Here is a 16,354-nt window from a genome sequence, read left to right as displayed (position 1 = left end):
GAAAGGCCTTCCCCGTTTATGCCCAAACCACAGAGAGACTTAGAGAAAGCCATACAGCTGGTGTAAGTCTAGGGCTGTAAATGTCAGATGCCACAACACAGAACAGCCACTTTCCACCGAAGTCTTTATAATGATCACCCAAGGGAACGGAGGTGAGGGTTGCAGCCCTCCAGTCTAGCTCGCATTCTGGTGCTTTGAGAAAACACTGGCCAAAAACATCTCTGTTTTTGATGTTTTCTGTTTACTCAGAGAAAAGAGTTTATTCACCTTATACTTCCACATCACAGTCCATCATTGAGGGAAGCCCAGGCAGGAGCTCAAGCAGGAGCCTAGATGCAGAAACTAAAGCAGAGTCCATGGGAGCGATGTTGGCTGGCTCACTTATGACGTATGCTCAGCTGCCTTTCTTATGTAATTCAAGACAATGTGCCCAGAGGTGGTAGTACCCACAGCAGGCCAGGTCCTTTCAGCAATCATGAAAATGCCCCCCAGATAATACCCACAGCCCAATCTGCTGTTCCTCTTTCCCGAGCAACTCTAGTTTGCATTCTGATGACAAAACTAACCAGCACACTCCTATCCTAAGTTTACCTCTGTTTTCTTTTATCCATCCACTTATAACACAAACACACACACACACACACTAAGACCCCTAAAAGTTTTCCTTAAAAAATTATTTTGTTTATCTAGTTTATGTATATGGGTGTTTTTCCTGCGTGTATATCTGTGCACCACTTGCATGCAGTGCCCAGAGGTCACACGAGGGTGTCAGATCCCATGAGACCAGAGACAGAAATTGTGAGGGGCTATGTGGGTGCTGGGAATTGAACCTGGGTTCTTGGAAAAAGCAGCCAGGGCTTCTACCTGCTGAGCCAACTCTTCAGCCCTGTGAAGTTTTCTTAGGTACTTCCAGTGCTAGGCTACTCATGGTCCACCTGAGAAACATCACTAACACATTTGTCCTAAACAACTTTACAGGAAGAGCTTGGTTCCTCCTAGTTGACCTGGGTTCCTTACAGAACAATAGGTAAGTTGCCACTGCCTTATCACGCAGTGGGGCCATGCTTCTGCTTCATTATGAGGTGAATCCAAACCTCCCACCACATATCACACACATGCACACACACACACACTTAAAAAGCAGTCAGATGCAGAGAACGTAGTAATTAATAACTTACCTTCTACATTCTGCCAAGAGTTAGACAGTCAATGTTCCTCTTCTGTACTTTGTGTTTCTCTTTCTTATTCTAGAGTCACAAGCTGACAATACATAGGTGCGCAAAGTTAGCAGCCTGGAGCCTCGAAGTAAGCAGAGCAAGCTCCTGCGGTGACCTATTATCCCAGGGAAATTATGGCTAGACATCAGCCATTTCTAAATCTATGAGGAGCATTTCCTAATTGCATATTTTCTCCAGCATGAGAAATTGCAAGCTAGGTAAATGATCCACTTTAGTATTTTTGCTTGATATACAACCCAAGCATCAGGACAGCGGATTAGAACAGTGGGTACCATACTTTGGGACTGAGATAATTTTAGGATTTTCTATGTCTTCGGGGCTTGTTTCTAGCCATGTATTATGTAAACCTTGCAGATTCTGATCCAAGCCAGCATACCCATGGTCATTTTATTATCTGTGTCCAACAGAAAGCATCAGAATTATTATCATCAGTCTCGCGCTTCAAACAAACAGCATCTATTACCCTGACATTCTCCACAGTGAAGAGGAGACCCAACGTGTAGAAGATAAACAGATACAGATGGAAAACTTACAAGTCATCAGCAATGTCAACTGATTCTCCCAAGTCATTTCTCTTGCTGCTAGAGGGAATGCATGTTTTCACCCCCACGTTCCAAAGCAAACCCAACGATTAGATCTACTATTGAGTCAGCCCTCTTCAAAAACTATACTTTTCAAGTCTCACCATTCCTGAATCTAGGTGAACAACAGAATTTGACTCTGTCTGAAGTGAAGGTTGAGAGGGAGATAAGAGAAAGGGAAGGGAAAGCCCACAAGAAATCGTAACAAGAATCAAAGTTCCCAGCGTCCATCAGACGACTCTAAGCAAGCAACAATGCTTTGTAAAAGTTAATCTGCTTTCTTTTGCTGTTAGGGAAACTCTTTTAAGACTCCCCCTTCCCAAGTTATGACATTGGGATCCTGATACAGCATTGAACGAAGGAACAAAGGAAATGTACCTCGTCTTAATGTATCAATGCTATGTATTGATTTCAAGCTGTCAAATTTAACAAAAGCCCACAAGACATAGTTGTGGTTACAAAAGAGAATGTCTGAGTAAATGTGCTGAACGGTGAGCAATTCTGGGAGTTCATGGCAGGTACGATGTGGGAGTGGTGAGCAGTTAAGTGAAGGATTGAATGAAGGATAGGAACGCCGTCTTAAGCAACCTAGTTAAACTGATGGATGTATGAGTCTATTCTGTGTTGTTACAGCAAAAATCTCTAAGACTGGGTACTTTATAAAGAAAGGCTTACTTAACTCTCAGCTCTGGAGGACCGAGACTATGTCAGTGAAACTGGCATCTAGTGAAGCTTTCCTGGCAGATAGCTTGACATGGTGAAAGCACAAGCAAGAGGGAGATCATGCCATGAAAGGCAAAAAAGAGTCAGGCTCTCCTTATAACAACGCCCTCTTCAGGCCACCCAGCCAATCCCGTGAGACCTAACCAACTTACGTCACAAGAGTAGCATTTATCCTTTCAAGAGAGCAGGCACAGCCTAAAAATGATCCCCTACCTTTCCCATACCATTAGATCAATGCAAATTTCTGGTGGGGATAAAGTGCATACGTAGGATGGGACATAGAAAGGAAAAGTTGGAGAGTGTAATCAATAGGGACAAAAGTAATGGAGAGGCAGGCAGATTTCTGAGTTCAAGGCCAGCCTGGTCTACAAAGTGAGTTCCAGGACTGCCAGGGCTATACAGAGAAACCCTGTCTCAAAAAACCAAAAAAAAAAAAAAAAAAAAGTAATGGAGGAGCATTGAAGGACAGCGGGGATAGACGTCGAGGGGAGCCGCTGAGCTGAGTCCCTGTCTTACAATGCAGACTTAATAGCTGAAAGCTTAGATGCACACATATTACTTTAGAGTTGAGCAGTAATGTCCAGGAAACCATCAGGTTAGAGAAGATCATCTCCACTGAGATGGAGGAGACATAATGTTACTTGAGGTTTCTAGGTGTCTGGTTTATTTTTCTCTCCTTCCACATCTGAACAAAGAGAAGGGAGGGGACAAGTAGAAGAAGGTTTTCCTCCATGAAACAGGAAATGTCATTTTTTTTAAAAGGAAATGAGGTTGGTAAGGATTAGGAATTAGCTTAGAAGTCAGGGTCTCAATTCTTCCTTGGTAAAGGTCAGTGAACAATCACAGAATAACAAAAGGCTGAAGAAGGAGTCACAAGGACTACCTTCCAGCCATAGCCCTGATCCTCATGGCGTGAGCACCCATCAGGCAGCCACAGAACTGCTCTGGCCTCAGTTTCCCGTGTGTCGAATGAAAACACCAACTCAGATGTAACCACAGCTATTCTTGGGTTGGCTTATCAATTATCCTCCCTGTGGCTCATTCAGGCCCCTTCCCAGACAGCTCAGCTCTTTTGTTCTTTGAGGCATGAGTGAGAATCTGAAAAGCCACCTGAAGAACTCAGCAGGTGAAAGACTCACATCAGTGTTTAGGATGTTCCCCATAAGAACAAAGCAAGGATGAAAACCCAGCAGGGAAAACTTGAAACCCTGCAGCTATATGTCCAGCATCTTTGGCTCTTGGTGGCATCATCTGGGCTCCAACAGCCTTAGGTAGTCCCACCCCTCCCACTTTACTGCCTGTAGCATATGCAGCTTCTCTTGGTCCAGTTTCACCCAATGTCTGCAGTTTTCCTCAGTGCACTGTCTCACACGCCAGGCATCTAGGCTTTACCTTTACAACTTCAGACAAAAGAGCTCCCAGGGTTTCTTTGCAAGGAATTCATCCTTGCCTAGCCTATACCTCTAAGTTCTACTAGCAGCTTGAGATTCAGTCTGCCTCTCTCGTACCACCGCTACTCATCTATGTGCATGTTGGCAGCCAAGCTGTAAAAACCCCTTCCTCTATGGGGTTGTTTCTGAGAAGGGATTCCGGGCATCCTTGCTCTCCTTTCCCTGTGAAATGACTCTGCATCTTACAGTTCTTCAAGGTCTTGCCCTGCAGGCACCTTTCCTAGCATCTCATCAAAGACGCAGAGTATGGTGCCCTCTGAATGGCACAATTTCCTAACTATTACAGATGATTTGTCTATGCCCCCTTTTAAGTCTGGAACTTAAAACTCACTCTGTTTTCCTTACCAAACTGACCTTCTTACTGTTCTGTCTCACATTAGAGTAGTAAGAAACCACCACCGTACAGCCTGGATGCTAACCTGTCTTGAAATTTCTCCCCTCAAACATCCTACGCTAATACTTCTAAATTCACCTGTCCTCAGATTTCTCCCTCATCGCACTCTTTAACAAATGCATATGCTTTGTCTGCAACTTAAAAATACTTACCAGCCGTGGTGGCACATGCCTTTAATCCCAGCACTTGGGAGGCAGAGGCAGGCGAATTTCTGAGTTTGAGGCCAGCCTGGCCTCCTACAGAGTGAGTTACAGGACAGCCAAGGCTACACAGAGAAACTCTGTCTCAAAAAAAAAAAAAAAAAAAAACAACAACAACAAAACTTGTGCACTCTTTTTCTTGCTATTCTGAATTGTTTTCATCTCAGCTTACTTAAGCTCTTATTATAAACCTCAAAAACGCAGCAAGCATCAACCATGCCACCACCTAGATGTTAAACAGTTTTAAAATTGCCTCTGCCAAACAGCCTAATCCATTACTGTTGAATTCAGTCTCGCCCAGTGTCTCTCAGGATATGGCAGACTACAGCCAGACTCTTTGACAGAATGTAACCCGAGTGACCTCTACCCCGTTCCTATTAGAGTCCTTTTCCCCTTCTGAAATCTTGTGAGTACAGTCTTTACTCTCTGCCTTTTTATTAGCATCCTGGTCTGCCACACCCACCCAGTAGAATATCCTGGTAAGCTCTAATCACATCAATCTTGGCCTCTGTATCCCACAGTTACAAACGTGTCCCTGTTCATCTGGCAAGGCAACTCCAAAAGCCTACATTGATCAAGTTTATCATGGTAAGACCTCCTATTGCCAAAATCAGCATTAGCTACTTTTCTTTCTCAACTAGGTAATCCTCTCTAGAAATGCTTTCACAGACAAAGGCGTGCATCCCGCACCTGTGTTTCTTAACCCAATCAAGTGGACAACTGAAATCACTGATCACAAAAGGGCTTGCTTAAGGACTAATGCCAGGATCACTAAAAGAGTTGGTTCAAATGTCTCCTCTTCCAGATCTATAGCCACCAAGACAACAGGCATAAATGAAGGGACCAGCAAAGTTAAATCCCCTCGACAAAACACTGTCTTCCTTTCCTAGATCACGCCTATACTGGTTAGCTGTTTATTTGTTTGTTTGTTCAATTTGACGCAAGCCAGGATCATCTGGGAAGAAGGAACCTGAGCTGAGAAAATGCTTCCATCAGGATGACCCAGAGGCATGTCTGTGGGGATATTTTCTTTGTTAATGATAGACGTGGGAGGGCCCAGCCCACTGTAGTTGGTGCTAGCCCTAGCCAGGGGATCCATGCTTACATAAAAAAGCAGGTTGAGGCCAGCAGGAGGGCCAGCCAGTAAGCTGTGTTCCTTCAAATGGTTCCTGCCTCTGCTCCTACTTGAGTCCTGACTGATTTTACTCAATGGTGGACTAAAAGCAGGAAATACATACCAAATAACCTCTTTCCTTCCCAAGATGCTTTGGACATGGTGCTTATCACAACAACGAAACACAAACTGTGACAAGCCCTCACAGAAAGTACCACTGTGACCTATCAGAAATGAGTTAGTGCATCCAAAGAAGGACTGAGGAAGATAGAGTTACGGGAGCTAGCCAGTGATTGCTTGTCATATTAAAATAACAGAATTAGTTCCTGTGTCTACAGGGACTTCAGTGGAAACTCAGGTCCTTGGATGTTCAAGTCCTTGACATAATAAAATAGTGGTGTTTGCATGAATATCTACACATCTGTCTATCCATGACTGCTTATGATGTCATGCATGCACACTGTAAGTGTTTCACATGTTGCTATTGTTTAGAGAATAATGACAAGAAAACTGTTGCTTGTGTCCTGTATCCTATTTTCCCAAATTATGTCTGACCGAGTTTACCAGCACTGTGTTATGAGCACAGTACTCCTTTCATTCTTTCTTTTTTTAAAGATGTATTTATTTATTTATTTATTTATTTATTCTATTTATATCAGTATACCATTGCTCTCCTCAGACACACCAGAGAGGACATCAGATCCCATTACAGATGGTTGTGAGCCACCATGTGGTTGCTGGGAATTGAACTCTGCACCTCTGAAAGAGCAGTTGGTGCTCTTAACCGCTGAGCCATCTCTCCAACCCCGAGCACAATATTTCTAACATCTGTGCGGTGCCTTCTGAGCCCTGAGCTGCGGAGAGCAAACTCGTTGGTTTCTTCAAGGACTCTGAGATAATCATACTGTCCCAAGCTCCACTTTCCAGGTAAGAGTCTAGTAACCATTTCAAGGCTAGCAAGAGACAGAGAGCTAAGGTCTGAGCCCAGACGGAAACATCTGCCTGTCCTGCGGCCCTGCCTGTCAGGTGCTTATGGCTAAAGAAAAACCAGCTACTTCAATACACTCTCTCCAGCATGCAGCAGTGCACTCTCTCCAGCATGCAGCAGTGCTCTGAGCTTTTCACCGCTAACTGCACAGTGTGAAGCAGGGAAATGATTACTGTTGGATAAAGAATCTGCTTCCAAGATGTCACCCAACTGATAAAGAGCAAAGCCAAGACCGAAACTCCAAATGGCTGGGTGCTTGCCGTGCGTCTGCTCTCAGAGAGGAGGCCAGGGAAGTCTTCACACCCTTGTGTATGAAGAACATTTGGTTCGTATTTTCACTGGTGTCATATTTTGGAAGCTGCCAGCGGCCACAGCATCCTGCCAAGTTAGCCCCAAATGCTCCAGTTTTGTGCAGTGTAGTGGAGCTGGGGGGTGGGGGGAGGGGAGGGGAAACTCCTGAAACAAACAGGCCAACTGAATACAAGGAGAATTTCATACCACACTGCTCTCAGCGAAAGAAACAGGCAGTGGGGGAAATATGCCTGGCCCACAGGTTCTTCTGGAGAGTCTGCCCGTGGCGATCTTACTCAGCAGAGCCCAGGAAAGGCACCCTGTCCCAAGGAGTCCTACTAGGGACCAGGAGCAAAGCTAAGGGACTGAAGAAGTAAAGCTTCACAGGATGTCTGCTCGACTGATTTTTGTTTTCTCTTGTTTGCCAGTGCTGCTTCAGCACTGCCACCAACAGGCTTTGGACCTGAGAGCAAGTGCATCTTGCAAGGATTGTAAATCCTGGGTCCCACTTTCACTCTCAAGTAAAGCCCTATCCTTATTTTTATTATCTTTTTCTGCTAGACTTCACTGTTAAAGAGCCAAAAATAAAAATAAAAAAAAAAATGTCCTCGTTCTCCAGTTTGGTTTGTCAGCAGCTAGGAAGAGCCTGACTGAAGATAAGTGCTCCAAGATAACCCAGAACCAGCTGCTCTACCAGAGGCTATTGTAGAAGCGATACCTGCAACTTGCTGGTGTGGCAGGGAAGACCAGGAAGAAACCTCCTTTGACATCCGCTATAGGAAAAGACACAAGCCACTTTGGCTAATTTAGGGCAGGAGAGTTCTCTCTCAAAGTCCTTCCTTTAAATTCTTTGGTAATTAGGTTTTCTCTGGCACCACGAGCAGCTGAAATGAGCTCAGAAAACACAGCTAATAGCTTCAGGTTCTCTGCGGGTAGAGGTGAAAGCCAGCAAGAATCTTTTTTTCTTACTGTGTTATGCTACCCCACACGCAAAGTGGCAGAGCAAATGCCATGAGGCTGTGCATCCTGCCTCCTTTTTTTTTTTTAAAGACAGCTTCTCCTATGATGGAGAAGGGCCAGCAGAGTCCCTTTCCAGACAGTGAGAGGGCCAGTGATTGACCAGCTATGTATCATTGTTTCCTCCCTGCAGCTGAAAGACTGATCTATCTACCTACCAACCGATTTCCTGAGCTTACCTCCACCGTCCTTTCTCAGGAAAACTAGCCAAGTGGCTTCTTCAGGTGGGCACCTGTTGAAAGAAGGAGAGAGACTGCAGGCAGGGAAGCCACCGCCATCTTGAGAAAGAGGATTTAGGTTCTGCCGTTGCTAGACTGGTTCCCTCTCCAAATTCTAACTTCACAATCACTGAATATGTCATAACAAGTTGAATCTATCCCATGGCAAGGGGAGTCCCCCAGGTTAGTGTGACATTACCAAAATCTTTATCTGGTCATTTATTGGTATTATTGTGGAAACATAAAAATGTTCAAGTTAACAAGAGAGAAGACAACAGAGGGAGAAAAAACCCATCTGGATTCTGTACAGACCTCAAGTGACACCCGAGCTACAGAACTGGTCTCTGTGATGTTTACCTAGTCACTTATTCTTATTGAGTAAGGTCTCATATAGCCAGATCCAGCCTCAAGCTTGCTGGGTAGCTAAGGACTACCTGAATGTCTTCTGATCCTCCTACCTCTGCCAATCAAGAGCTGGGATTGCAGGCAGGCACTGCCATGCCAGAGCAAAGCAAAATTCCCCATAACAAAGCTGTTCACATTCAATTTTTAGACCACTTAGCTCAGTCAATTTCCACATGGTAGAAATACATTCAGACTTCCTCCAGGTTCTGTCAGCAGTATCCCTAGAGCATGTTGGCATCAATGACTGGACCAAGCTCCCAGAGGCGGACTTGGTGGTAGAAAGGACCATGACCATCTATGGAGTATTGTTGTTGTTCTGAGTGTCAGCTGGTAGGTGGAAGAGCAAGATGAGCTAGATAATGCTCTAGGAGATAAAGAAGTGGCTGGACGCTTCCAGTCTTAGCTATGTGAACTTCCCATGAACAGGAGCTCAGCACATATTTCTAAAACAAATCAGCAACTTGATCTGTTTAAAGCCAGACTCCTTTGTAAAGTAGAGAGAGGAGTTATTGGGCCCACCATAGGTCTGCATCTTCATACCTAGCTTAGAAGCTGTCATGAGAGAGGCCTTGGCTCTACAATCTTCTCAATCCTTTCTATACAGGGAAGAATATTAGAAGACAGGCTTAGTTTGCCCCCCACCCCAGGAACACGGACAGTTTTAATTACTGTTTCTGTCTGCCCACCTTCACTAAGATCACAAAGCCCTTCTACAGTCAAAGTCTGGCAGCATTGTTCTCCACAACAGAAGCAAGGGATTTCCAAGTTTGGGACTCTTTGGTGGTGATACAAATCCTCTACAAGCTTAACACACACCTGGACCCTACACTTCACCCTCAAGGAACAGGAAACAAAGAAGTGACAAGGAGAAGCGGGTCCTGCTTCCTGGATTGTGTATCAGAGAGTCTCATCGCTCTCCTCCGGCTCTTATCTTCTCCTCCTTGAAACTGGGAGGTTAACGGGCATGCCAAGTTAAACCTCAATCTTTCCCAGTTCCAGACACAGCCCACCTTGTAAGATAGTTCTAGGGATTAAGGGAGATGAGGCAGTTAGAGAATTCTGGGCTATCTAACCCAAATTAGTGTTCAATTAAAGTTGGCGTCAGTTATGTTCCTACATGGTATTTGAATGTGCAGATATTCAAAGAGAGTACATTTTTGTATTTGTGTCTGCTCTAATTCCTCCGTAAGAAGTAGAATAGGAAATGTGGTTTAAGCCTAACACATTTCCTAGTGTATCACAACATAGCCATGGGTGATACTGACTCGAGTCATGCTCTGACATTGAGACACACCATAGCATTCAATCATATACTCCGCTGAGTGTCAACCCCAGCTGAGGACAGATTTCTATTCTACTTTGCCATCCACAAACAATATAACTTTAGGAAATTTATATAGGGTTTTAGCTTCCAAGATGTGGAAATTAAAACTGTCTATTTTGGCACTGTAAGGGTTAGACAGTAACTCATAAAGTGTCTAATATAATGCCCCTGACAAACATTCACTTAAAGTCAGGTAAAGCCTGTAAGCTTAGGATTTCAGAGGTAGAGGCACGAGGACCAAGAACTTAAGGCCAGCCTCTACTACATAGCAAATTTGAAGGCAGCTATAGCTACATGACATTCTATTTTAAAAGGAAGGAAGGAAGGAAGGAAGGAAGGAAGGAAGGAAGGAAGGAAGGAAGGAAGGAAAAGAAAGAGAGAGAGAGGGAGGGAAGGAGGGAGGGAGGGAGGGAGAAAGGAGTAGAGAGAGAGGGAAGAGAGAGAGAGAGAGAGAGAGAGAGAGAGAGAGAGAGATGAGTGGTTGTATGCACTTTTAATTCTTTAATCCCAGCACTTGGAGATAGAAGCAGGCCGATTTGAGGCCAGCCTGGTTTACATAGTGAGTTCTAGGCTAAATGGGACTACAAAGTTAAGACCTTGTCTCAAATAAATAAATAAATAAATAAATAAGGGCTGGAGCGATGGCTCAGCAACTAGGAGAACTTATTCCTCTTGCAGAGGACTTGAGTTTAGTTCCAACTACCCACATGGTGACTCACAACCTTCTTTAACTCCAGTTCCAGGGGATCTGACACTCAAGTCTGACCTTCCTGGGCTCCAGGCCCATATGTGGTGTATATGGATAAAAACATTAATATGCACAAAATAAAAATAAAGAATTCTTTAAAAAAATAAAGAGTTGAGGATTATTTCATTCAAAAGCAATGATGACATCAAGAGAAAAAAAACGGGATGTTATTTATATAGTCTAAGGTATTTTTGTATTATCTCTCTGATCTTCTCAATAATTTAGGGAGGTAGGCAAGATAAGTGTGAGCCTAACTTACAGAGTCAAGCTCAGGAAAGGGAAGTTTCGAAATTAAAATTATAGCAACCGGCTGACACTGTTTCTCAGAGCTTTACGCCATGTAGCCAGTCACCAGGGACTCTGAGAGGAGAAGATCTCTCTTGGCATTTGTGTAAGAGCTCAGAACTGCCTGGGAGCTGGAGAACACCCTTGGCTCCTTCCACCTGCCTTCAGTGCATGACGCTTCCAACCAAATGCAACGTTCTCGTGTATGCATGTTCAGGTTTTGCCAAAAGTAAATGGCTTCCTCGTTTTAAAAATGAAGTAAGGAGCCGGGCAGTGATGGCACATGCTTTTAATCCCAGCATTTGCGGGGCAGAGGAAGGCAGATTTCTGAGTTTGAGGCCAGTCTGGTCTACAGAGTGAGTTCCGGGACAGCCAGGGCTATTCGAAGAAATCTGTCTCAAAAACAAAACAAAACAAAAACAAAAAAACCAAAACAAAAAATGAAGTAGGGAGAAACACGTTGGAAGAGATTAAAATCAAGCTGCAATGTCTTCTTGGACAACAAATAACTCTTCAAAACCAACATGTGATGAGTTAATTATAGATGGAAAAAAGCATATGGTCTAAATTTCCCTTGAAATACACGAGGGTCTAAAATACCAGGAGAAATGCACTGATAAAGTACATTTGGGATTTTATTGAAACCAAAACATTTACAAAGCCAAGCATATCTTGTTGTGCCCAAACTCCTCATATTTTCTTTTGCCAACCATGGCCTGTCTCCTTGGGCATCTCCAGCAATAGACTGCAAGATACTCCATTTCTTGCCAATAGATAGATAGATAGATAGATAGATAGATAGATAGATAGATAGATAGATAGATAGATACTACTGGCCTCCAAGCTACCCTACAGTTCTTGGATTCTATCTTGTGTACAGCTGATGAAACACCTTCAGCCCAAGCTGTGTAAACACCAGTTGTCCTAAATTTCAAAGAAGCAGCCCTTGCTCCAGAAACTCAGAAGCCCCCTCCTAAGAAAGGCCTGGTATCTACAATGTGTCAAAAAAATATTTTTGTAGGTGGTTATTAGATTTATTAAATCTAGCTTCCACCCAGCAGTTCTAAAGCTAGTAAACTAACTACCAAGCGACTTTCCAGCTTGCAAAATTAGCAAAACCTGAGGCAAAGGCAGGGGGTGGCAACGGAGAAAACCAGGCTGCAATCTCTCCTTGCAACTGTGCACACCCCGGCAGTGGATCCCAGCAAGCTGGCAGGGAGCATGTGATATTAACCGAAGCCCTTAATTTAAGGAAACGGAATCGACCAACTAGTAATTAACAAATTATTCTTAAACAGGCCCCGCTTAAAAATTAAGTTGAACTACCATTTTTCTATAACGCGTCAGGAAACTGCTGACGGCTACTTCAAGTAAACACAACGTAGGCAGATGGCGAGTTCTCGCAGAGCACCCAACCTATACTTAAATAAATCAATGTTGTCGGGCGGGCTGCAGCACTCCATGGCCACTCAGCAGATTTCATGGACACCTTTGCAAGACTTGGCAATGATTTACTGTCACGTGGAGATGACAGCTGAGAGCACCAGGTTTCCCAGTCAGAATGTTCTGCGCCCCTGAGACAGGTAAAGTGTACAGGAAGAGAGTAGCTTCCAACCAGTTCCCAAGAGTGCACAGGAGAAAGATGAGCCCAAGCCCAACCCCCAATACAGGCCAGCACTCGTGGGTCTGTTCATAAACTCACTCCTTTGAGGAATTTCTACTCAGGATAAGCCAGGTCACAGAGATTTTGCTAGGTCCTAGACAATCAAAGCTGAATGCACCCCCCCCCCATCCTCACCCCCACCTCACAAAACCTACTCAAAGATCACTAAGATGTTGATGAGAGAATTGGGAGGGGGCTTTCTAAATTTTATAAACAGGATGCTTTTAAAAACATTAAAAAATTATTAAGGGCTACTGCCACTGCTGTTTGAAGGCCTGGGGATCCTTTTGTTTTTGGAGGTGCCATCTTAAGAGATATTTTGTGTAGCATAGAGTATGGAGCTTAAAGTGATAGGTTCAAATCTAGGCTCCACCATTCATGGACGATGTGACCTCAGAAAATCTGCATACCATTTATGAGTCAGTTTCCTCTTTTTTTTTTTTTTTTAACAATAGGACCTCAATGGACAGATTGCTTAAACATCTGGATGTGATAGACACTAGGATCTTAACCGAGTGTTATGGAATTTGTTCAATGCAGATGAACCTGTAGAATATTCTAGCTAGTAGAATAGCGTGTGCAAAGTCTGGATGATGATCATGAACAATCCATCATGGTAGTTTCCCAAGCAGACGTGGAATGTCACTGGGTGAAGCTTATCCCTTGGGCAGATGAAAGCCAACAGATGTCTGAGACAGTCACCTTTGAGTTTTTAGCTCATTCTGCCCTCAGTGTAGAATTTGGGTTCATGCACTGTAAAGTCCACAAGAATACAGAAAACAACAAAAAAAAGGATTTGTGCTTTCTCCCAAAAACAAAACAATAACAACAACAAAACAAAACAAAACAAAAAACCATTACAGAGAATTGAGGCTGTCTGTGGTCAAGGCGAAGAAGTAAATATTCCTGTGTGGGGTTGCTCACCAAGGAATTGTGGGGCTTGGCAAAGGTGAGCTAGTCCCAGTCCTTCCTCAACTCACCTAGCCTCGGAAGCAGCTCCTTTGGCCTCTGTTCCCACCCTGCAAAACATTGAAGCTGGACTTCAGAGCTTGCTGCTGGGAGTCCATTTTTAAGTGCTCAGTTTTATTGGTTTAATGGTGTTCATGTATCACAGAATGCTAGAAGTCAAAGGGAATTTATAGCAATCAGTAAATCCAGTTGCTCCCCGCTTGGGGTCTCTGGATTCCAAGGAGGTCTGGGAAAGCAATAACCCAGATCAGCCTTATGTTGAATACGTCCAAAAGCTTAACATGTAGTTAACTAGTTTCTCATTGGCACTACAAAGCTTCAGTTGACAATAAAGTGCCAAGTTTCTATACTGTTGTCTGTCTTTATTTTGATTTGGTATGGTAACACTCTACCATCTCATGTTTCGTTTCTTAAAGCTTATTATTGATAATTACAAGTGCCAATAATTTGAAAGGAAAATGTTAAAAAATGTATCAAGTAGGGGAAAAAAACGAATAAAAAGCAAGGGAATAAAACAAGTTCTTTGATGATGTGAAGCTGGGATGGGTGATCTCCTCTGTGTCCCCTAGACACACACTTAGAAAGTCATTTTCCAGCTGACAGAGTAGACACCTTTACTCACATCCTGTCCCTAGGTCGTCTTTAGGGTAGACAGTAGACTCTTAGGTATGCATGTCTAGTCTAGTTGAAATGACAATGTGGATCTATATTTTGAGTGTTCTATATGTTAAAGAAAACTCTGAAATTCATTTTTTGTGAGCTGAGAGTTTAACAGCATCCCTTCCAGATAAAACCCTGTTAGAAAGTTCAGTATGTCTGTAAACAGTGAGGTTTCAGTGGGTTCTATGGGCTCTGGCTCTCTCTCTCTCTCTCTCTCTCTCTCTCTCTCTCTCTCTCTCTCTCTCTCTCTCTCTCTCTCTCTCTCTCCTCCCATCAGCACTCTAGCTGCAGCATAAATGATCATGATGCATCCTGACCACAAATGGCTCCTGGGTAACTGGAAACTACTCTCACGTGGGGTGGGCTACTGGTGCTTTGTAAATTTACTCTAAGCCTAAACATTATCAGATTTGAAATGCATCCATACTCCTATCCCCTTTTCTGTTCAAGAATGGATTTGGAAGTATAATTAATTAAAAAAAAAAAAAAAAACCTCATTCAATGCCATAGAAAGTTACACTCTTGAACACATACATAATTCTACTCAATAGCACGTCTAAGGAAGTAGAAGTCAACTTGTTCACCCAGTCTCTGTAATAGTGGTCCTGAAACCTCATAGGCAAATGCTATGGAAAACATGCATCAAATACAATGACTAGTCCACATGGAATTTTCAAGAATTACACTCCTTGACACACTTTGGAACCTAATCTTAAAAGTCAACATTGTATTATCCTTATAAAAAAATATATTCCATAGGAGTTCTACCTGACTGGTGGATGGCACTGAGTCTAAGCATTGGCAAATCATTTCAAAAATGAACTAACTTGTTTTAAATTTTGCTACCCCTGAAGAAACCCATCTTTGAGTGTTCTTGTCACTTAATGAAAGGAATAATATACTCACAAATAATAAACTGAGCCCTTTCCCTGCCTGCTCCACAGAGCAAGGGAAAGAAGCATATTTTCCTTGTTTTCTAGAAAATACATAGAAAGGCTGAACATAGTCACCACAAACAGATTGTTTGTGGCTGGTGCTGACATCGCAAATATGTGTAAGAAACATCAGAAGACAGAGGTAACAAAAGGCCATATGCACGAATGTACACAGCAGACACCAGGCCGCATCAGACTTTAGCAGCCTGAGCTGGAAGGGCAAGAACCATTGATTTTTACTGGAGAGGGCATATCAGGTTACAGGAATGCACACATTTAATTTTTATGAGACTGAAAGCTCACAGAAACAACAACAGAAAATCCCACTTTGTGACACATTAATGAAACCCAGTGAAGGGCCACTTTAAAATAAAACAAAGGGAGAGAACTTAACAGTGATATCAAAAGGTCTTTGAAAATAAACCATAATGCCCAGGGCCATTCTCACATGTTGTGTGATACTTTTAGTCTCTGGTCCAGTGAAATGCTAGATCCAGGCTCCCTCTGCTATCTCCTTTCTTATATAAACATACATATAAGATATTACTCACCCCTTTCTGGTTTCTATCAAGAATAGTTTTCATTTTCTAGGTAAATCCCAGAGTCACCAATCTTCCAGCTCTCAGCCCCAACCCAAGAACAAGCAGCAACAGAAACATGGCTCCTTCCCACAGTATCCTCTCCAGCCAAGTGTAATTTACAGCCCAGTGTTTGGTTCGTCTGTCACAGGAGAATTATAGGACCCCACCACTTACCCTGAAAATAAATATCTGCTCCCCATTCAGGTAAATGAGATCGTTTCAGACATAAATGGACTCCAGTACTGAGAGTTAGTTCTGCACAAGAAATAAATATTTGACTGATTTGTCGGGACAAGGATAATACTATGGACTCTTGCATTAAAGAGAGAGGTTGTACACTCCTTTTGTACATGAAGGCCAGCCCAGAAGAAACTGGAGCCCACTGAAGCCAGAAACATCCCATAATAACTCTGTTAAGTCAAACTCTTGCCGATTATCAGTATGCAAAATCTCCCTGGCAAAAATGAAGGGGAAAAAGGTCAAAGCACACATCTCCACTGACAATCATTCATCTGGAATAATTCATCTCTCTCCTCTCCTCTCCTCTCCTCTCCTCTCCTCTCCTCTCC

At 43.2% G+C, this 16,354-nt stretch overlaps 1 protein-coding gene across 2 annotated transcripts in view; it reads right to left on the bottom strand.

Moving 5' to 3' along the window:
* Positions 1 to 16,354, bottom strand: part of Creb5 (cAMP responsive element binding protein 5) — a 394,770-nt gene that overhangs the window by 355,285 nt on the left and 23,131 nt on the right. The window contains exon 1 of one of the 2 annotated variants that reach the window (XM_021164792.1): positions 15,960 to 16,024. The exons of the other annotated variant lie outside the window; for it this stretch is intronic. The gene's annotated coding sequence lies outside the window, so the exon portion shown is untranslated. Of the gene's footprint in view, positions 1 to 15,959; positions 16,025 to 16,354 lie in introns of those variants that run through there. 2 annotated transcript variants of the gene reach the window in all.

The sequence above is a fragment of the Mus caroli genome, chromosome 6, assembly GCF_900094665.2.
Source record: "Mus caroli chromosome 6, CAROLI_EIJ_v1.1, whole genome shotgun sequence".
NCBI classification, from domain to species: domain Eukaryota; kingdom Metazoa; phylum Chordata; class Mammalia; order Rodentia; family Muridae; genus Mus; species Mus caroli.
The sequence above is the reverse complement of the archived record's forward strand: the minus strand, read 5'-3'. Positions and strand labels throughout refer to the sequence as shown.